The 19,124-nt window shown below is 43.4% G+C and overlaps 1 pseudogene; it reads left to right on the forward strand.

Moving 5' to 3' along the window:
* Positions 1-442: 442 nt before the first annotated feature.
* Positions 443-16,000, forward strand: LOC125507516 (annotated as a pseudogene).
* Positions 16,001-19,124: the final 3,124 nt, after the last annotated feature.

A 19,124-nucleotide genomic window follows, 5' to 3' on the forward strand; every position in this document is an offset into this window, starting at 1 on the left:
GTCACTGCTAATCTAGTACTCCTTCCGTTCCTAATATAAGACTTTTTAGATATTACAATATGGACTACATACAAAGCAAAATGAGTGAATCTACACTCTAAAATATGTGTATATATATATCCGTATGTAGGCCACATTGAAATATCTAAAAGGTCGTATATTTAGAAACAAAGGGAGTAGTAACCATCCTGCCATATTAACAACATTGTTTATAATCATGTGGCGTTGCTTCTTTCATATACTCCCTCCGTTCCAAATTACTCGTTGCAGAAATGGATGTATCTAGAACTAAAATACATCTAGATACATCCATACGTGCAACAAGTAATTCAGAACGGAGGGAGTACAACACAATGTAAGGAAAACACATATTAATATAAAAGACGGATGGTTGAACTTTCACGTATGGTCAGGAATCATGCATCCACGAAAGAGAGCTCACATGACTCTCCACGCTCCCGCTCCCGCCTACTCCTCGCCGGCCTCCGGCCAAGCCCCAGCCACGAACCCCTCCCCCCTGGCCGCCCCCTCGCCTAAGCTAACACTAGCCACCAGTCCTCTAGATGAGCTCCTTCCCTCTGTGGCTCCTCCACCCTCGCCATTCTTTGACCCGCTGATAACCCACAAGTATAGGGGATCACAACATTTTTCGAGGGTAGAGTATTTAACCCAAATTTATTGATTCGACACAAGGGGAGCCAAAGAATATTCTCAAGTATTAGCAGTTGAGTTGTCAATTCAACCACACTTGGAAACTTAATATCTGCAGCAAAGTATTTGGTAGCAAAGTAATATGATAGTAGTGGTAATGGTAGCAAAAGTAATATTTTTGGGTTTTATAGTGATTGCAACAGTAGCAACGGAAAAGTAAATAAGCGTAGAATAATATATGGAAAAGTTCATAGGCAATGGATCGGTGATGGAGAATTATGCTGCATGCGATTGATCATGTAACAGTCATAACCTAGGGTGACATAGAACTAGCTCCAGTTCATCAATGTAACGTAGGCATGTATTTCGAATATAGTCGTACGTGCTTATGGAAAAGAACTTGTATGACATCTTTTGTCCTACCCTCCCGTGGCAGCGGGATCCTATTGGAAACTAAGGGATATTAAGGCCTCCTTTTAATAGAGTACCGGACCAAAGCATTAACACATAGTGAATACATGAACTCCTTAAACTACGGTCATCACCGGGAGTGGTCTTGATTATTGTCACTTCGGGGTTGCCGGATCATAACACATAGTAGGTGACTATAGACTTGAAAGATAGGATCAAGTACTCCCATATATTGATGAAAACATAATAGGTTCAGATCTGAAATCATGGCACTCGGGCCCTAGTGACAAGCATTAAGCATAGCAAAGTCATAGCAACATCAATCTCAGAACATAGTGGATACTAGGGATCAAACCCTAACAAAACTAACTCGATTACATGATAAATCTCATCCAACCCATCACCGTCCAGCAAGCCTATGATGGAATTACTCACACACGGCAGTGAGCATCATGAAATTGGTGATGGAGGAAGGTTGATGATGACGATGGCGACGGATTCCCCTCTCCGGAGCCCCGAACGGACTCCAGATCAGCCCTCCCGAGAGAGTTTAGGGCTTGGCGGCGGCTCCGTATCGTAAAACATGATGAATCCTTCTCTTTGATTTTTTTCTCCCCGAAAGTGAATATATGGAGTCAAGGTTGAGGTCGGTGGAGTGTCAGGGGGCCCACGAGGCAGAGGCACGTGCCCAGGGGGTAGGGCGCGCCCCCACCCTCGTGGACAAGTGGTGGCCCCCCTGACGTGGATCTTTCTTCCAGTATTTTTTATATATTCCAAAAATAATTCTCCATTGATTTTCAGGTCATTCCGAGAACTTTTATTTTTGCACAAAAATAACACCATGGCAATTCTGCTGAGAACAGCGTCAGTCCAGGTTAGTTCCATTCAAATCATGCAAGTTAGAGTCCCAAACAAGGGCAAAAGTGTTTGGAAAAGTAGATATGATAGAGACGTATCAACTCCCCCAGCCTTAAAGCTTTGCTTGTCCTCAAGCAATTCAGTTGATAAACTAAAAGTGATAAAGAAAAACTTTTACAAACTCTGTTTGCTCTTGTTGTTGTAAATATGTAAAGCCAGTATTCAAGTTTTCAGCAAAGATTATGAACTAACCATATTCATAATAACATTTAGGTCTCATGTTTACTCATATCAATGGCATAATCAACTAGCGATCAATAATAAAAATCTCGGATGAAACCACTTTCTCAAAACAATCATGATATGATATGACAAGATGGTATCTCGCTAGCCCTTTCTGAGACCGCAAAAGATAAATGCAGAGCACCTTTAAAGATCAAGGACTGACTAGACATTGTAATTCATGGCAAAAGAGATCCAGTCAAGTCATACTGAATGTAAACTAACAGTAATGTATGCAAATGCTAGCGGTGCTCTCCAACTTGTGCTTTTTAATGAGGATGATGACTCAACATAAAATTAAATAGATAGGCCCTTCGCAGAGGGAAGTAGGGATTTGCAGAGGTGCCGGAGCTCAGTTTTGAAATAGATATGAATAATATTTTGAGCGGTATACTTTCATTGTCAACATAACAACTGAGAGATCTCGATATCGTCCATGCTACACACATTATAGGTGGTTCCCAAATAGAATGGTGAAGTTTACACTCCCCCTCCACCAACAAGCATCAATCCATGGCTTGCTCGAAACAACAAGTGCCCCCAACTAACAAGAGTCCCAGGGGAGTTTTGTTTGCAGTTATTTTGATTTGATTTGCATAAAGCATGGGACCGGGCATCCCAGTGACTAGCCATTTTCTCGTGAGTGAGGAGCGGAGTCCACTCCTCTTGATAATAACCCGCCTAGCATGGAAGATACAGACAACCCTAGTTGATACATGAGCTATTCGAGCATACAGAACAGAATGTTTATTTGAAGGTTTAGAGTTTGGCACATACAAATTTACTTGGAACGACAGGTAGATACCATATATAGGTAGGTATGGTGGACTCATATGGAACGATTTTGGGGTTTATGGAATTGGATGCACAAGCAGTATTCCTGCTTAGTACAGGTGAAGGCTAGAAAAAGACTGGGAAGCGACCAGCTAGAGAGCGACAATAGTCATGAACATGCATTAAAATTAATCAACACCGAATGCAAGCATGAGTAGGATATAATGCACCATGAACATAACTATCGTAGAGGCTATGTTGATTTTGTTTCAACTACATGCGTGAACATGTGCCAAGTCAAGCCACTCAAATCGTTCAAAAGAGGATACCACCCTATCATACCACATCACAACCATTTTAATAGCACGTTGGCACGCAAGGTAAACCATTATAAGCTCCTAGCTAATTAAGCATGGCATAAGCAACTACAATATCTAATTGTCATTGCAAACATGTTTATTCATAATAGGCTAAATCAGGAACGATGGACTAATCATATTTACAAAAACAAGAGAGGTCGAGTTCATACCAGCTTTTCTCATCTCAATAAGTTCATCATATAATCATCATTATTGCCTTTCACTCGCATGACCGGATAGTGTGGATAATAATAATAGTGCACGTGCATTGGACTAAGCTGGAATCTGCAAGCATTCAATTCAAGAGAGAAGACAAGGTAATATGAGCTCTTTGTTAGATCAAAAATAATGCATATAAGATCCACTTAACATTTTAATCATGGTCTTCTCCTCTCGACCCCCCCCCCCCAAAAAAAATAGAAAAGAAACAAAACTAGATACACGGGAAAGCTCCCAACAAGCAAAAGAAGAACAAGAAATCTTTTTGGGTTTTCTTTTTAATTACTACTACAGGCATGGAAAGTAAACTAACTAAAAGCTAGAACTATTTTTTTGGTTTTTCTTAAGGTTTATCAAACACACAAGAAGAAAGCATAAGAATAGAAATAAACTAGCATGGATATTACAATAAAAAAGTATGAGCACCGACAACTAGCATGGGTGTGTGAACATAAATGTAATGTCGGTGAGAAATACGTACTCCCCCAAGCTTAGGCTTTTGGACTAAGTTGGTCTATGGCCACAGCTGGCCTGGCGGATATCCAAAGTTATAGCTGGGGTCGTACTGAGATGCAGCGGCAATTGCCTGATGAGCTGCAGCTTGGAGGCGAGCCTTCTCCGCCCTCCTCTCGTACTCGGTCGCCTCCTCCCTGGTTATAACATATCTCCCCTTTGCCTGAAAGTCAAAGAAAGTAGGAGCAGGGAGAGCGACGTGATAGGTGCATCGTCTGTCAAAGATTAGTCAGTACTGGAGGAACTGATTGTTCCTCTCAACAAACTGATGATGAACCATGGCATCATAATCTAGATAAGAAGGAGGCAACTCAATATCATGTCCACGTATGGGTATCTCAAGAACGTTAGCTATATGAGTTGCATAAATTCCACCAAAGAAATCTCCATGAATACGATTATTATGCAACCTACGTGCAACGATAGCCCCCAAGTTGTATTGTTTATCTCCTAAAACAGCGCTTCTGAGAACGCTAAGATCAGGCACACACATATGACATGCTTCATCTTTACCACTAATGCATCTACCCATGAAGAGAGAAAAATAATGTATAGCAGGAAAATGAATGCTCCCTATGGTAGCTTGTGTCACATCCCTAGATTCCCCCACAATTATACTATCAAGAAAATCTCTAAATTCAGACTTGCGAGGTTCACTAACATCACCCCACTGTGGGAGTTTACAAGCAGTGTTAAAATCTTCTAAGTCCATGGTATAAGATTTATCATAAAGGTCAAACATGATGGTTTGAGAATTGCGTGATGATGAAAATTTAAACCTTCTCACAAATGAATCAGTTAAATAGAGGTATTGACGACACTTATCTGCCTCGAAGCTCTCAAGATCAGCATTACTCACATAAGCTTCAAATTCCTCCTTGATTCCCGCTCGAACCATGAAGTCCTCTGACGGCCATTCACAGGGCCGCACTTGAGCATCCCTTGGTGGTTCCTCGTCCGGATCATGTATTGCGAGTCTGGGTCCTTGCTTCCTTGAAGAACCACCTTGGTACATTTTCCTAAACATATTTCTCCTCTGAAAAATTTCTGAAATTTTTAGTAACTTCAAAATAAAAGTGAACCAAACACAACAAAATTGATAGCAACTACTCCTACAAGTGCCTAGAGGCAATACCATGCATTAAAACTACTTTTGACCATATAAATTTGACATGCAAGCTCAAGAACAGGGTCACCTAAGCAATAAAAATTTGCAATGAATAAAGCACTAGAACAAAAACTAATTGGACCATTGTAGGAGTCACATACCAAAGAGCAATCCCCCAAAGCAGCTTTGTGAATGGAGCTTTGAGCAAGGAGATCGAAAATGGTATCAAGATGAGCTTGGACTCGGGTTTGAGCTGGCTAGTGATTTTTTTGGAAGGAAGAAGGAGTGTGTGGTAGCTGGAATAAGTGGAGGGGAGCCACCATGGGCCCACGAGGCAGGGGGCGCACCCAGGGGGGTGGGCACGCCCTGGACCCTCGTGGCCAGGTGCTTGCTCCCCCTGCTGTGTTTTCAGTGTCAGATATTCTCAAATATTCTAGAAAAAATCATATTTAATTTTCAGGGCATTTGGAGAACTTCTATTTTTGGGGTATTTTTTATTGCATTGATAATTCAGAAAACAAACATAAATTACTATTTTTGCTTTATTTAATATAAATAACAGAAAGTAAAAAGAGGGTACAGAGAGTTGTGTTTTCTAAATTCATCCATATCATGCTCATCAAAAGGAATCCACTAACAAGGTTGATCAGGTCTTGTTAACAAACTCATTCCGAATCGCATGAAGCCGGAGAAATTTCGAATAACACTAGGTTACCTCAACGGGGATATGCACATCCCCAACGATAAGAATATCATATTTCTTTTTGACAGTAGGAAGAGGAAATTCAAAACCTCCAATAGTAATTGTTGAAATTTTTCCAATAGAATTGATACTGTGGACTTGAGGTTGTTTCCTCGGAAAGTGTACCGTATGCTCATTACCATTAACATGAAAAGTGACATTGCCTTTGGTGCAATCAATAACAACCCCTGTAGTATTCAAAAATGGCCTTCCACGAATAATAGACATACTATCGTCCTCGGGAATATCAAGAATAACAAAGTCCGTTAAAATAGTAACGTTTGCAACCACAACAGGCACATCCTCACAAATACCGACAGGTATAGCAGTTGATTTATCAGCCACTTGCAAAGATATTTCAGTAGGTGTCAACTTATTCAAATCAAGTCTACGATATAAAGAGAGAGGCATAACACTAACACCGGCTCCAAGATCACATAAAGCAGTTTTAACATAGTTTCTTTTAATGGAGCATGGTATAGTTGGTACTCCTGGATCTCCTAGTTTCTTTGGTATTCCACCCTTAAAAGTATAATTAGCAAGCATGGTGGAAATTTCAGCTTCTAGTATTTTTCTTTTATTAGTAACAATATCTTTCATGTATTTAGCATAAGGATTCATTTTAAGCATATCAGTCAAACGCATATGCAAAAAGATAGGTCTAACCATTTCAGCAAAGCACTCAAAATCCTCATCATCCTTTTTCTTGGATGGTTTAGGAGGAAAGGGCATGGGTTTCTGAACCCATGGTTCTCTTTCTTTACCGTTCTTCCTAGCAAGAAAGTCTCTCTAATCATAACGTTGATTCTTTGATTGTGGGTTATCAAGATCAACAGCAGGTTCAATCTCTATATCATTGTCATTACTAGGTTGAGCATCAACATGAACATCATTATTAACATTATCAATAGGTTCATGTTCATTACCAGATTGTGTCTCAGCATCAGAAATATAAATATGATTGGGATTCTCAGGTGTGTTTACAACAGGTTCACTAGAAGCATGCAAAGTCCTATCATTTTTCTTTTTCTTCCTTTTAGAAGGACTAGGTGCATCTACATTAGCTCTCTGAGAATCTTGCTCAATTCTCTTAGGGTGGCCCTCATGATACAAAGGTTCCTGAGTCACTTTACCTCCTCTAGTTGCAACTCTAACAACAAAGTCATTATTTTTACTATTCAATTCATTGAGCAAATCATTCTGAGCTTTAAGTACTTGTTCTACTTGAGTGGTAACCATAGAAGCATGTTTACTAATAAGTTTAAGTTCACCTTTAATACTAGCCATATAATCACTCAAGTGTTCAATCATATAAGCATTATGTTTCAATTGTCTACCAACATAAGCATTAAAATCTTCTTGCTTAACCATAAAGTTATCAAATTCATCCAAACATTGGCTAGCAAACTTAGCAGGAGGGATTTAAGCTTTATCATATCTATAGAGAGAGTTTACCTTTACTACCTGTGTTGGGTTATCGAGACCATGTGTTTCTTCAATAGGTGATGAATTAAGACCATGTATTTCTTCAACAGGCAGTAGATTAAGACCATGTATTTCTTCAATAGGAGGTAAATTCTTAACATCTTCAGCTTTAATACCTTTTTCTTTCATAGATTTCTTTGTCTCTTGCATATCTTCAGGACTGAGAAATAGAATACTCCTTTTCTTCGGAGTCGGCTCAGGAGTTGGTTCAGGAAGTGTCCAATTATTTTCATTAGTCAACATATTATTCAATAGAATTTCAGCTTCATCAACAGTTCTTTCCCTGAAAACACAGCCAGCACAACTATCCAGGTAATCTCTAGAAGCATCGGTTAGTCCATTATAAAAGATATCAAGTATTTCATTCTTCTTGAGAGGATGATCAGGTAAAGCATTAAGTAATTGGAGAAGCCTCCCCCAAGCTTGTGGGAGACTCTCTTCTTCAATTTGTGCAAAATTATATATCTCCCTTAAAGCAACTTGTTTCTTATGAGCGGGGAAATATTTAACAGAGAAGTAGTAAATCATATCATGGGGACTACGCACACAACCAGGATCAAGAGAACTAAACCATATCTTAGCATCACCCTTTAATGACAACGGAAATATTTTAAGGATATAGTAGTAGCGAGTTTTCTCATCATTAGTGAACAGGGTGGCTATATCATTTAATTTAGTAAGATGTGCCACAATAGTTTCAGATTCATAGCCATAGAAAGGATCAGATTCAACCAAAATAATTATCTCAGGATCAATAGAGAAATCATAATCCTTATAAGTAATAAAGATAGGTGAAGTAGCATAAGCAGGATCATATTTCATTCTAGCATTTAGAGTTTTTTGTTTCAGCTTAACTAATAGTTTCTTAAGACCACTCCTATCATTGCAGGCAAGAAAGTCTCTAGCAGTTTCGTCATCCATAACATAACCCTCAAGAACAACAGGCAATTCATATCTAGGGGGAGAATCTTCATCATCACTTTCATCAATATTATTAGTTTCAATAATTTCATTTTCTCTAGCCCTAGCAAGTTGTTCATCAAGAAATTCACCAAGTGGCACAGTAGTATCAAGCATAGAAGTAGTTTCATCATAAGTATGATGCATAGTAGAAGTGGCAGCATCAATAACATGTGACATATCGGAATTAATAGCAGAAGCAGGTTCAGGTTTTGCAAGCTTACTCAAAACAGAAGGTGAATCAAGTGCAGAGCTAGATGGCAGTTCCTTACCTCCCCTCGTAGTTGAGGGAAAAATCTTGGTTCTTTGATCTTTCAAGTTCTTCATAATGATAAGCAGATATAAATCCCAAGTGACTCAAAGAATAGAGCTATGCTCCCCGGCAACGGCGCCAGAAAATGTTCTTGATAACCCACAAGTATAGGGGATCGCAACAGTTTTCGAGGGTAGAGTATTCAACCCAAATTTATTGATTCGACACAAGGGGAGCCAAAGAATATTCTCAAGTATTAGCAGCTGAGTTGTCAATTCAACCACACCTGGAAACTTAATATCTGCAGCAAAGTATTTGGTAGCAAAGTAATATGATAGTAGTGGTAACGATAGCAAAAGTAACAGTAGCAAAAGTAATATTTTTGGGTTTTATAGTGATTGTAACAGTAGAAACGGAAAAGTAAATAAGCGAAGAACGATATATGAAAAAGCTCGTAGGCAATGGATCAGTGATGGTGAATTATGCCGGATGCGATCGATCATGTAACAGTTATAACCTAGGGTGACACAGAACTAGCTCCAGTTCAATGTAATGTAGGCATGTATTCCGAATATAGTCATACATGCTTATGGAAAAGAACTTGCATGACATCTTTTGTCGTACCCTCCCGTGGCAGCAGGGACCTATTGGAAACTAAGGAATATTAAGGCCTCCTTTTAATAGAGTACCGGACCAAAGCATTAACACATAGTGAATACATGAACTCCTCAAACTACGGTCCTCACCGGGAGTGGTCTTGATTATTGTCACTTCGGGGTTGCCTGATCATAACACATAGTAGGTGACTATAGACTTGCAAGATAGGATCAAGAACTCTCATATATTGATGAAAACATAATAGGTTCAGATCTGAAATCATGGCACTCGGGCCCTAGTGACAAGCATTAAGCATAGCAAAGTCATAGCAACATCAATCTCAAAACATAGTGGATACTAGGGATCAAACCCTAACAAAACTAACTCGATTACATGATAAATCTCATCCAACCCATCACCGTCCAACAAGCCTACGATGGAATTACTCACACACGGCGGTGAGCATCATGAAATTGGTGATGGAGGAAGGTTGATGATGACTGTCGGTGTCAAAACCGGCGGATCTCGGGTAGGGGGTCCCGAACTGTGCGTCTAGGCGGATGGTAACAGGAGGCAGGGGACACGAAGTTTTACCCAGGTTCGGGCCCTCTTTATGGAGGTAAAACCCTACATCCTGCTTGATTAATATTGATGATATGGGTAGTACAAGAGTAGATCTACCACGAGATCAGAGAGGCTAAACCCTAGAAGCTAGCCTATGGTATGATTGTATGTTGTCCTACGGACTAAAACCCTCCGGTTTATATAGACACCAGAGGGGGCTAGGGTTACACAAGGTCGGTTACAAAGGAGGAGATATACATATCCGTATTGCCTAGCTTGCCTTCCACGTCAAGTAGAGTCCCAGCCGGACACGAGACGAAGTCTTCAATCTTGTATCTTCATAGCCCAATAGTCCGACCAAAGGATAAAATCTGGCTGTCCGGATACCCCCTAAGCCACGGGGCAATGATGGCCATTATTACATGGGCTGAAGGTGTTATTTCGGTGGCAGAGCCTCCGATTGTGTCATAGTATTTGGTATCGGGCATTTTGGCCGGGTCCGGACTATTGTTACCGGTGTCCCCTTCCCATACTACGGATGGCTTGAACAGCCTTTCCAGAAATATGTTGGGGGGGACCGCATCACGTTTTGCGCTGATGCGGGCGAGGATATCCGCCGCTTGATTGTTTTCCCGAGCCACATGGTGAAATTCGAGCCCCTCGAACCGAGCTGACATTTTTAGGATGGCGTTTCGATAGGCCGCCATTTTCGGATCCTTGGCGTCAAAGTCTCCATTTATTTGGGATATTGCGAGGTTTGAATCCCCACGCACCTCCAGGCGTTGAATGCCCATGGAGACTGCCATCCAAAGACCATGCAACAGAGCTTCGTATTCGGCTGCATTGTTGGAGTCTGTATATAATATTTGCAGAACGTATTGAACGGTATCTCTGGTTGGGGACGTCAGGACAACGCCAGCCCCTAGACCGACCAGCATTTTAGAACCGTCGAAGTGCATGATCCAGTTGGAGTATGCGCCGTACTCTTTAGGGAGTTCGGCCTCCGTCCATTCGGCGATGAAGTCGGCCAATACTTGCGACTTAATGGCTCGTCGAGGTTTGTATGTTATGTCGAACGGGAGGAGCTCAATGGCCCATTTTGCAATCCAGCCCGTAGCATCGCGATTGTTTATAATATCATTAAGTGGCACTTCCAAGGCTACTTTAATCAAACACTCTTGAAAGTAGTGTCGTAGCTTCCGGGACGCCATGAATACCGCATAGGCTATCTTTTGATAATGTGGGTACCATGATTTGCATGGAGTGAGGACATTGGATACATAGTATACCGACTTTTGAAGAGGGAATTTATGTCCGATAGCTTCTCGTTCGTCGACGAGCACTGCGCTTACAACTTGATGAGTTGCCGCAATGTACAACAGCATTGGTTCGCCAATGTTTGGCGCGGCCAGGATTGGGTTGGTTGCCAAAATGGCATTTATTTCTTCCAATCCGGCTGTGGCAGCGTCCGTCCACTCGAAGTGTTCGGTGCTCCGAAGGAGGCGATAAAGGGGTAAAGCCTTTTCTCCTAAGCGGGAGATAAAGCGGCTTAGAGCCGCCACACATCCAGTTAACTTCTGGATTTGTTTGAGGTCTGTTGGGGTAGCCAACTGTGACAAAGCTCGGATTTTGGCCGGGTTAGCTTCAATACCTCTGCTGGAGACAATGAAACCCAGGAGCTTTCCGGCTGGTACGCCGAAAACACATTTTTCCGGATTGAGCTTGATGTCGTATGTTCAGAGGTTGTCGAATGTGAGCCTCAAGTCGTCTATCAAAGAGTCGACGTGTTTGGTTTTAACGATCACATCGTCTACGTATGCCTCTACAGTTTTGCCGATTTGTTTCTCCAGACATGTCTGAATCATGCGCTGATATGTTGTGCCGGCGTTCTTGAGCCCAGAAGGCATTGTGTTAAAATAGAAGGGACCGTATGGTGTGATGAATGCCGTTGCGGCTTGGTCGGACTCCGCCATCTTGATTTGGTGGTAACCGGAGTATGCATGGAGGAAACACAATGACTCGTGTCCTGCGGTAGCATCAATGATTTGATCAATGCGTGGGAGGGGGAAGGGATCCTTTGGGCAAGCTTTATTGAGGTCTTTGAAATCGACACAAAGGCGCCAGGGTTTGTCCTTCTTTGGTACCATCACCAGGTTTGCTAGCCAGTCCGGGTGTTTTATTTCTCTGATGAATCCGGCCTCCAATAACTTGGCTAGTTCCTCTCCCATGGCCTGTATCTTAGGTTCGGAGAAACGCCGAAAAGCTTGCTTGACCGGCTTGAATCCCTTTAGGATATTGAGGCTATGCTCGGCCAGCCTGCATGGGATTCCTGGCATGTCTGAGGGATGCCAGGCCAATATGTCCCAGTTCTCGCACAGGAACTCTCATAGTGCGGCGTCCACAACGGGGTTTAACTGTGCCCCGATGGAGGCTATTTTTGTAAGGTCCATTGGGTGAACTTGGAATTTGACAATTTCATTCGCTGGTTTAAAAGAGGTGGACTTGGATCTCTTGTCGAGTATCACGTCGTCCCTGTCCACTGTGGAGCGTAGCGTGGTTAATTCCTCAGCCGAGAGGGCTTCGGATAATGCCTCGAGGGCCAATGTGGCTGTTTTGTTTTCGGCGTGGAGTGCTGTGTCCGGATCGCTGACGAGAGTGATGATTCCATTGGGCCGGGGCATTTTGAGCTTCATGTACCCGTAATGGGGTACGGCTTGGAAGATTGTGAACGCCTCCCTTCCTAAAAGAGCGTGATAACCACTTCTGAATGGGGCCACTTGGAATGTAATTTCTTCGGACCTGTAATTATCCGGCGTGCCGAATACCACATCTAGTGTGATTTTCCCAGCATAGCGTGCTTCCCGACTGGGGATGATTCCTCTAAAGGTTGTGCTACTTTGCTTAATGTGGTTCCAGTCTATTTCCATCTTTTGAAGAGTTTCCTCATAAATGAGGTTTAATCCGCTGCCGCCGTCCATGAGTACTTTGGTGAGTCGAAAGCCGTCCACAATTGGACTGAGGACCAGTGCGGCTGGTGCTCGGGCTGTTCGGAATTTAGGTTCATCACTGGCATTGAAGGTAATAGCCGTGTCGCTCCATGGATTTATTGCTGCTACGTGGCAGATTTCGGCCATGCTGCGGAGTATTCTCTTGCGCCTATTATTTAACGCGAAGGTCTCGAAGACTATTAACACCGTATTGTTATCCACGGGATGGTGCTCTGTGGTATTTGGGAGAATAAGATCCTCACCACTTTTGGCCACCTGCCGAAGTATCCAACATGCTCTAAGGCTGTGCGTTGGTATTGTATCCGCTGTACTATGAATTTTGCAGGGTCCGTTGAGCCATCCCTCCAGTACGGTTCCATGCCCTGTAGATGGTTTTTGCTTTTTGGTAGTTGACCCGGGTGTATTTTGACGATGCACCCTTTTATTTCGGACTGGGTTTGTATTCAGGGCCGGATTATCCCAAAAGTTTGTTTCGGTTTTCTAGGCACTTTCCATCGCACAGTACTTTCGCACTATGGACGCCAAGTCAGTGAAGCGTGTTATCTCATGGCGATTTATGGCATTAAGGATTCCCTTGTCCGTGCAATTATTGCAGAAAAATAGGATTGCATCTTCCTCGCGATAGTCCTTAACCTTGTTCATCGCAAGGAGGAATCTGGCCCAATAGTAATGTACTGTTTCCTGGGGCTCTTGCCTGATGTGGGAAAGATCGCTTATGTTTGGGTGGGTGGGTGGAATTGAATCCGAACCCTTACCTAATCTAGGATCCAGGGGCCGAGGAGTTTCCAATTTTGGAAGTTCCGGTTCTGGGGTGTTACCCGATAATCCTGGCCCGCTGCCTGACTCTAACTTTAGGGATTGGATGTTGTCCTCCCGCGAACGGGCGTCCGGCTCGGAGAGCTCGGGAATCCGGACATAGTTGGTCCTCAAGATAGAGGGAAGGTCGCCGCATTGTTCCTCCACCACTGCAATATGATGGGTGACCGGTGGAGAGTTAATCTCCCTTTGATCGGGTTTAAGCCCAATTCGATCATAGTCCGTAGCGACTCCCAAGGCGTTGATGCGATCCAAGAGCTCGTTTAAGGAGGCGAGCTCCATTGGATCCATCTGTTCGGCGAGTGCCGATTTGACGTGGAGGCTGTTTTCGATGACCCGAGAAGTCATCGTTGGCGCGGCGGCCGAACAGGCGGTCATGACGAAACCGCCTAGCCGGAGAGTTTGGTCGACAGCCAAAGCTCCCCCAACAGTAGTACCGTCTTTAAAGACGAGGCGAGACATCCTTCCTTCTGGCGACGGCACAGTGGAACTCTCAATGAAAGCACCAATGTCGGTGTCAAAACCGGCGGATCTCGGGTAGGGGGTCCCGAACTGTGCGTCTAGGCGGATGGTAACAGGAGGCAGGGGACACGAAGTTTTACCCAGGTTCGGGCCCTCTTGATGGAGGTAAAACCCTACGTCCTGCTTGATTAATATTGATGATATGGGTAGTACAAGAGTAGATCTACCACGAGATCAGAGAGGCTAAACCCTAGAAGCTAGCCTATGGTATGATTGTATGTTGTCCTACAGACTAAAACCCTCCGGTTTATATAGACACCAGAGGGGGCTAGGGTTACACAAGGTCGGTTACAAAGGAGGAGATATACATATCCATATTGCCTAGCTTGCCTTCCACGCCAAGTAGAGTCCCATCCGGACACGAGACAAAGTCTTCAATCTTGTATCTTCATAGTGCAACAGTCCGGTCAAAGGATATAATCCGGCTGTCCGGATACCCCCTAATCCAGGACTCCCTCAATGACGATGGTGACGGATTCCCCTCTCTGAAGCCCCGAACGGACTCCAGATCAGCCCTCTCAAGAGAGTTTAGGGCTTGGCGGCGGCTCCGTATCGTAAAACGCGATGGATCCTTCTCTTTGATTTTTTTCTCCCCGAAAGTGAATATATGGAGTCAAGGTTGAGGTTGGTGGAGTGTCAGGGGGCCCATAAGGCAGGGGCGCGCCCAGGGGGGGTAGGGCGCGCCCCCACCCTCGTGGACAGGTGGTGCCCCCCTGACGTGGATCTTTCTTCCTGTATTTTTTATATATTCCAAAAATAATTCTCCGTTGATTTTCAGGTCATTTCGAGAACTTTTATTTCTGCACAAAAATAATACCATGGCAATTCTGCTGAAAACAGCGTTAGTCCGGATTAGTTCCATTCAAATCATGCAAGTTAGAGTCCAAAACAAGGGCAAAAGTGTTTGTAAAAGTAGATACAACGGAGACGTATCACCCGCCTTATGTCAAAGTCGGGCAGGTTGTGGTCCGCTACTTCCTGGGCTGCGGCAATGCCATGGGACTGGAGTTCGAGGATGATTGTTATTACTACCTCCGCCTCGACATCACCACCCCAGCCCTCCACCTTGCCTCACCACTCTATATCGTTTTCACCTACTCCAACCGCCACCTTGATGCCACAGTCGTCGTCGCTCTGCTTCAGGCCGCCCTGGGTGGTTCCGCTGCTCACTTCTTCGTTGCCCAATGCTCTCCCTTAGTTTATCGCTTCCATGTTGCTTCCTCACGTGTTGCAGAGCTCATCCTCGCCCAAACCACAATTCGTCACCACAACTACTCTTTCTCTTTCGCGAGAACCCTGCCCCTGCTCCCACCTCCACCACTCCATGCTGCGACATGCATGTTGCTGGCACAACTGCTCCAAATCCCCGAGGATCTGGGACTTCAGTTCAAAAGTGTAGCTTGGGCACAATGTTGATCGCTCGTTTCCTTGCGTCCACCAAATCAGCCGCATGGATGCCACATGTACGCGCGAGTCATCCAGTTCCCTTTCGCCCTACATGCCACTACGGTGGGTCACATCCTCGCTTGCCTCTTCGGCGGCGTCCACCACCATTTCAACGTCACGGATGACGGAGACTCCTGCTTCTCTTTCACTGTTGCCTCGCCTGACGCTGCCACGCTCATCGCCTCCATGGGCGACTTCCGCAAACTAGGCATTCTCATCCGCTTCCCTTGGCCTTTGCCTTTGATGGGTGCTGCATGCTCGCCACCTGGGATTGCCTTGCCGTCGTCTGCTGGAATCGCGTCTCCTTCGCCGAAGGCGGTCGATCCTGCACTGCTGCCACCTGCGTCTACAACTATTGATCTACCCAAGGAGCGTCGTCAATGGCCTGGTATAAGCTTCTTTTACCGTATGCTTAATGTTATTCACTCTTGACAGCTTACACCACACGCACTCTACACTCAACACATGCACCTGTTTTGGATTACCTTCTTACCAATTACTGTTAGACCTAATGAACTACTAGTAGAGTCTGCCCTAAACCACTGTTTTTTGGTCAAACAAGATTTTCTAGCAGCCAAAGTTCATGAGCATATTTTCAAGTCTGGCATCTTCTCTCGCTCCATCAAAATTCAAATCCTCAAACATGGGTCCCTAGATTTTTTAGGGTTTCGGCTCTTTCTCTTTGACCAGCTCGAACCGGCCGTTCCTCACTATAGTCGCTTCATTCATCATTACACCAAGTTTGCTTACCCTACTTTGCCCCCTCGATCAGACTCTATACTTGGCCCTTTTGATCACCAGCGTCTACAGACCCTCAAGACACATCAGCCCCCCACGGTGTCGCGCTTGCTGCACGTCTGCCCCGCTTCGTGATACGTCTCCAACGTATCTATAATTTTTGATTGCTCCATGCTATATTATCTATTGTTTTGGACTATATTGGACTTTATTTTCCACTTTTATATTATTTTTGGGACTAACCTATTAACCGGAGGCCCAACCCAGAATTGCTGTTTTTTGCCTATTTCAGTGTTTCGAAGAAACGGAATATTAAACGGAGTCCAAATGGAATAAAATCTTCGGGAACGTGATTTTCTCACCGAACGTGATCCAGGAGACTTGGACCCTGCTCCAAGGAACAAAAGAGGCAGTCACGAGGGTGGGGGGCACCCCCCTAGGGGCGCGCCCCCCCTGCCTCGTGGGCCCCTCATTGCTCCTCCGGCGTACTTCTTCCTCCTATATATACACACGTACCCCCAAACAATCAGAACAGGAGCCAAAAACCTAATTCCACCGCCGCAACTTTCTGTATCCACGAGATCCCATCTTGGGTCCTATTCCGGAGCTCCACCGGAAGAGGGCCGTCATCACGGAGGGCTTCTACATCATCCTAGCCCCTCCGATGAAGTGTGAGTAGTTTACCTCAGACCTTCGGGTCCATAGTTAGTAGCTAGATGGCTTCTTCTCTCTATTTGAATCTTAATACAAAGTTCTCCCCCTCTCTTGTGGAGATCTATTCGATGTAATCTTCTTTTTGCGGTGTGTTTGTTGAGACCGATGAAATGTGGGTTTATGATCAAGTCTATCTATGAATAATATTTGAATCTTCTCTAAATTCTTTTATGTATGATTGGTTATCTTTGCAAGTCTCTTCAAATTAACCGTTTGGTTTGGACAACTAGATTGGTAGTTCTTGCCACGGGAGAGGTGCTTAGCTTTGGGTTTGATCTTGCGGTGTCCTTACCCAGTGACAGAAGGGGCAGCAAGGCACATATTGCATCGTTGCCATCGAGGATAACAAGATGGGGTTTATTTCATATTGCATGAATTTATCTCTCTACATCATGTCATCTTGCTTAAGGCGTTACTCTGTTTTTAACTTAATACTCTAGATGCATGCTGGATAGCGGTCGATGAGTGGAGTAATAGTAGTAGATGCAGAATCGTTTCGGTCTACTTGTCACGGACGTGATGCCTATATACATGATCATGCCTAGATATTCTCATAACTATGCTCAATTCTGTCAATTGCTCAACAGTAATTTGTTCACCCACCGTAGAATACTTATGCTCTTGAGAGAAGCCACTAGTGAAACCTATGGCCCCCGGGTCTATTCTCATCATATCAATATCCATCACTTTAATCTTGTTTTGCTTTTTTTACTTTGCCTTTACTTTTACTTTGCATATTTATATCAAAAATACCAAAAATATTATATCTATCAGATCTCACTCTCGTAAGTGACCGTGAAGGGCTTGACAACCCCTAATCACGTTGGTTGCGAGTAGCTATCGTTTTGTGCAGGTACGAGGGACTTGAGCGTGGCCTCCTACTGGATTGATACCTTGGTTCTCAAAAACTGAGGGAAATACTTACGCTACTCTGCTGCATCATCCCTTCCTCTTCGGGGAAAACCAACACAAGCTCAAGACGTAGCAAGAAGGATTTCTGGCGCCGTTGCCGGGGAGTCTACGCAAAAAGTCAACATACCAAGTACCCATCGCAATCCCTACCTCTCGCATTACATTATTTGCCATTTGCCTCTCATTTTCCTCTCCCCCACTTCACCCTTGCCGTTTTATACGGCCTCTCTCTCTATCCTCCCTCTCTATTTGCCTCTTTTGCCCTTTTGCTCTTGTTTGCTCATGTGTTAGATTGCTTGTTTGTCGCGATGGATCAAGATAATACTAAATTGTGTGACTTCACCAATACCAATAATAATGATTTCCTTAGCACTCCGATTGCTCCTCTTACCGATGCTGAATCTTGTGAAATTAATACTGCTTTGTTGAATCTTGTTATGAAAGATCAATTCGCCGGCCTTCCTAGTGAAGATGCCGCTACTCATCTGAATAGCTTCGTTGATTTATGTGATATGCAAAAGAAAAAAGATGTCGATAATGATGTCATTAAATTGAAGCTATTTCCTTTTTTCACTTAGAGATCGTGCTACAGCTTGGTTTTCGTCTTTGCCTAAGAATAGTATTGATTCATGGAACAAATGCAAAGATGCTTTTACTCTAAGTATTTTCCTCCCGCTAAGATCATCTCTCTTAGAAACGATATTATGAACTTTAAACAACTTTATCATGAACATGTTGCACAAGCTTGGGAGAGAATGAAATTAATGATACGTAATTGCCCTACTCATGGTTTGAATTTGTGGATGATTATACAATTTTTTTATGCCGGATTGAATTTTGCTTCTAGAAATCTTTTAGATTCGGCCGCGGGAGGCACTTTTATGGAAATCACTTTAGGGGATGCTACTAAACTCCTAGATAATATTATGGTTAATTATTCTCAATGTCATACTGAAAGATCTTCTAATAAAAAAGTGCATGCGATAGAAGAAATTAATGTGTTGAGTGGAAAGATGGATGAACTTATGAAATTATTTGCTAATAAGAGTGTTTCTTCTGATCCTAATGATATGCCTTTTTCTACTTTGATTGAGAATAACAATGAATCTATGGATGTGAATTTTGTTGGTAGGAATAATTTTGGTAACAACGCTTATAGAGGGAATTTTAATCCTAGGCCATATCCTAGTAA

This window comes from Triticum urartu, chromosome 5, assembly GCF_003073215.2.
Source record: "Triticum urartu cultivar G1812 chromosome 5, Tu2.1, whole genome shotgun sequence".
NCBI classification, from domain to species: Eukaryota; Viridiplantae; Streptophyta; class Magnoliopsida; order Poales; family Poaceae; genus Triticum; species Triticum urartu.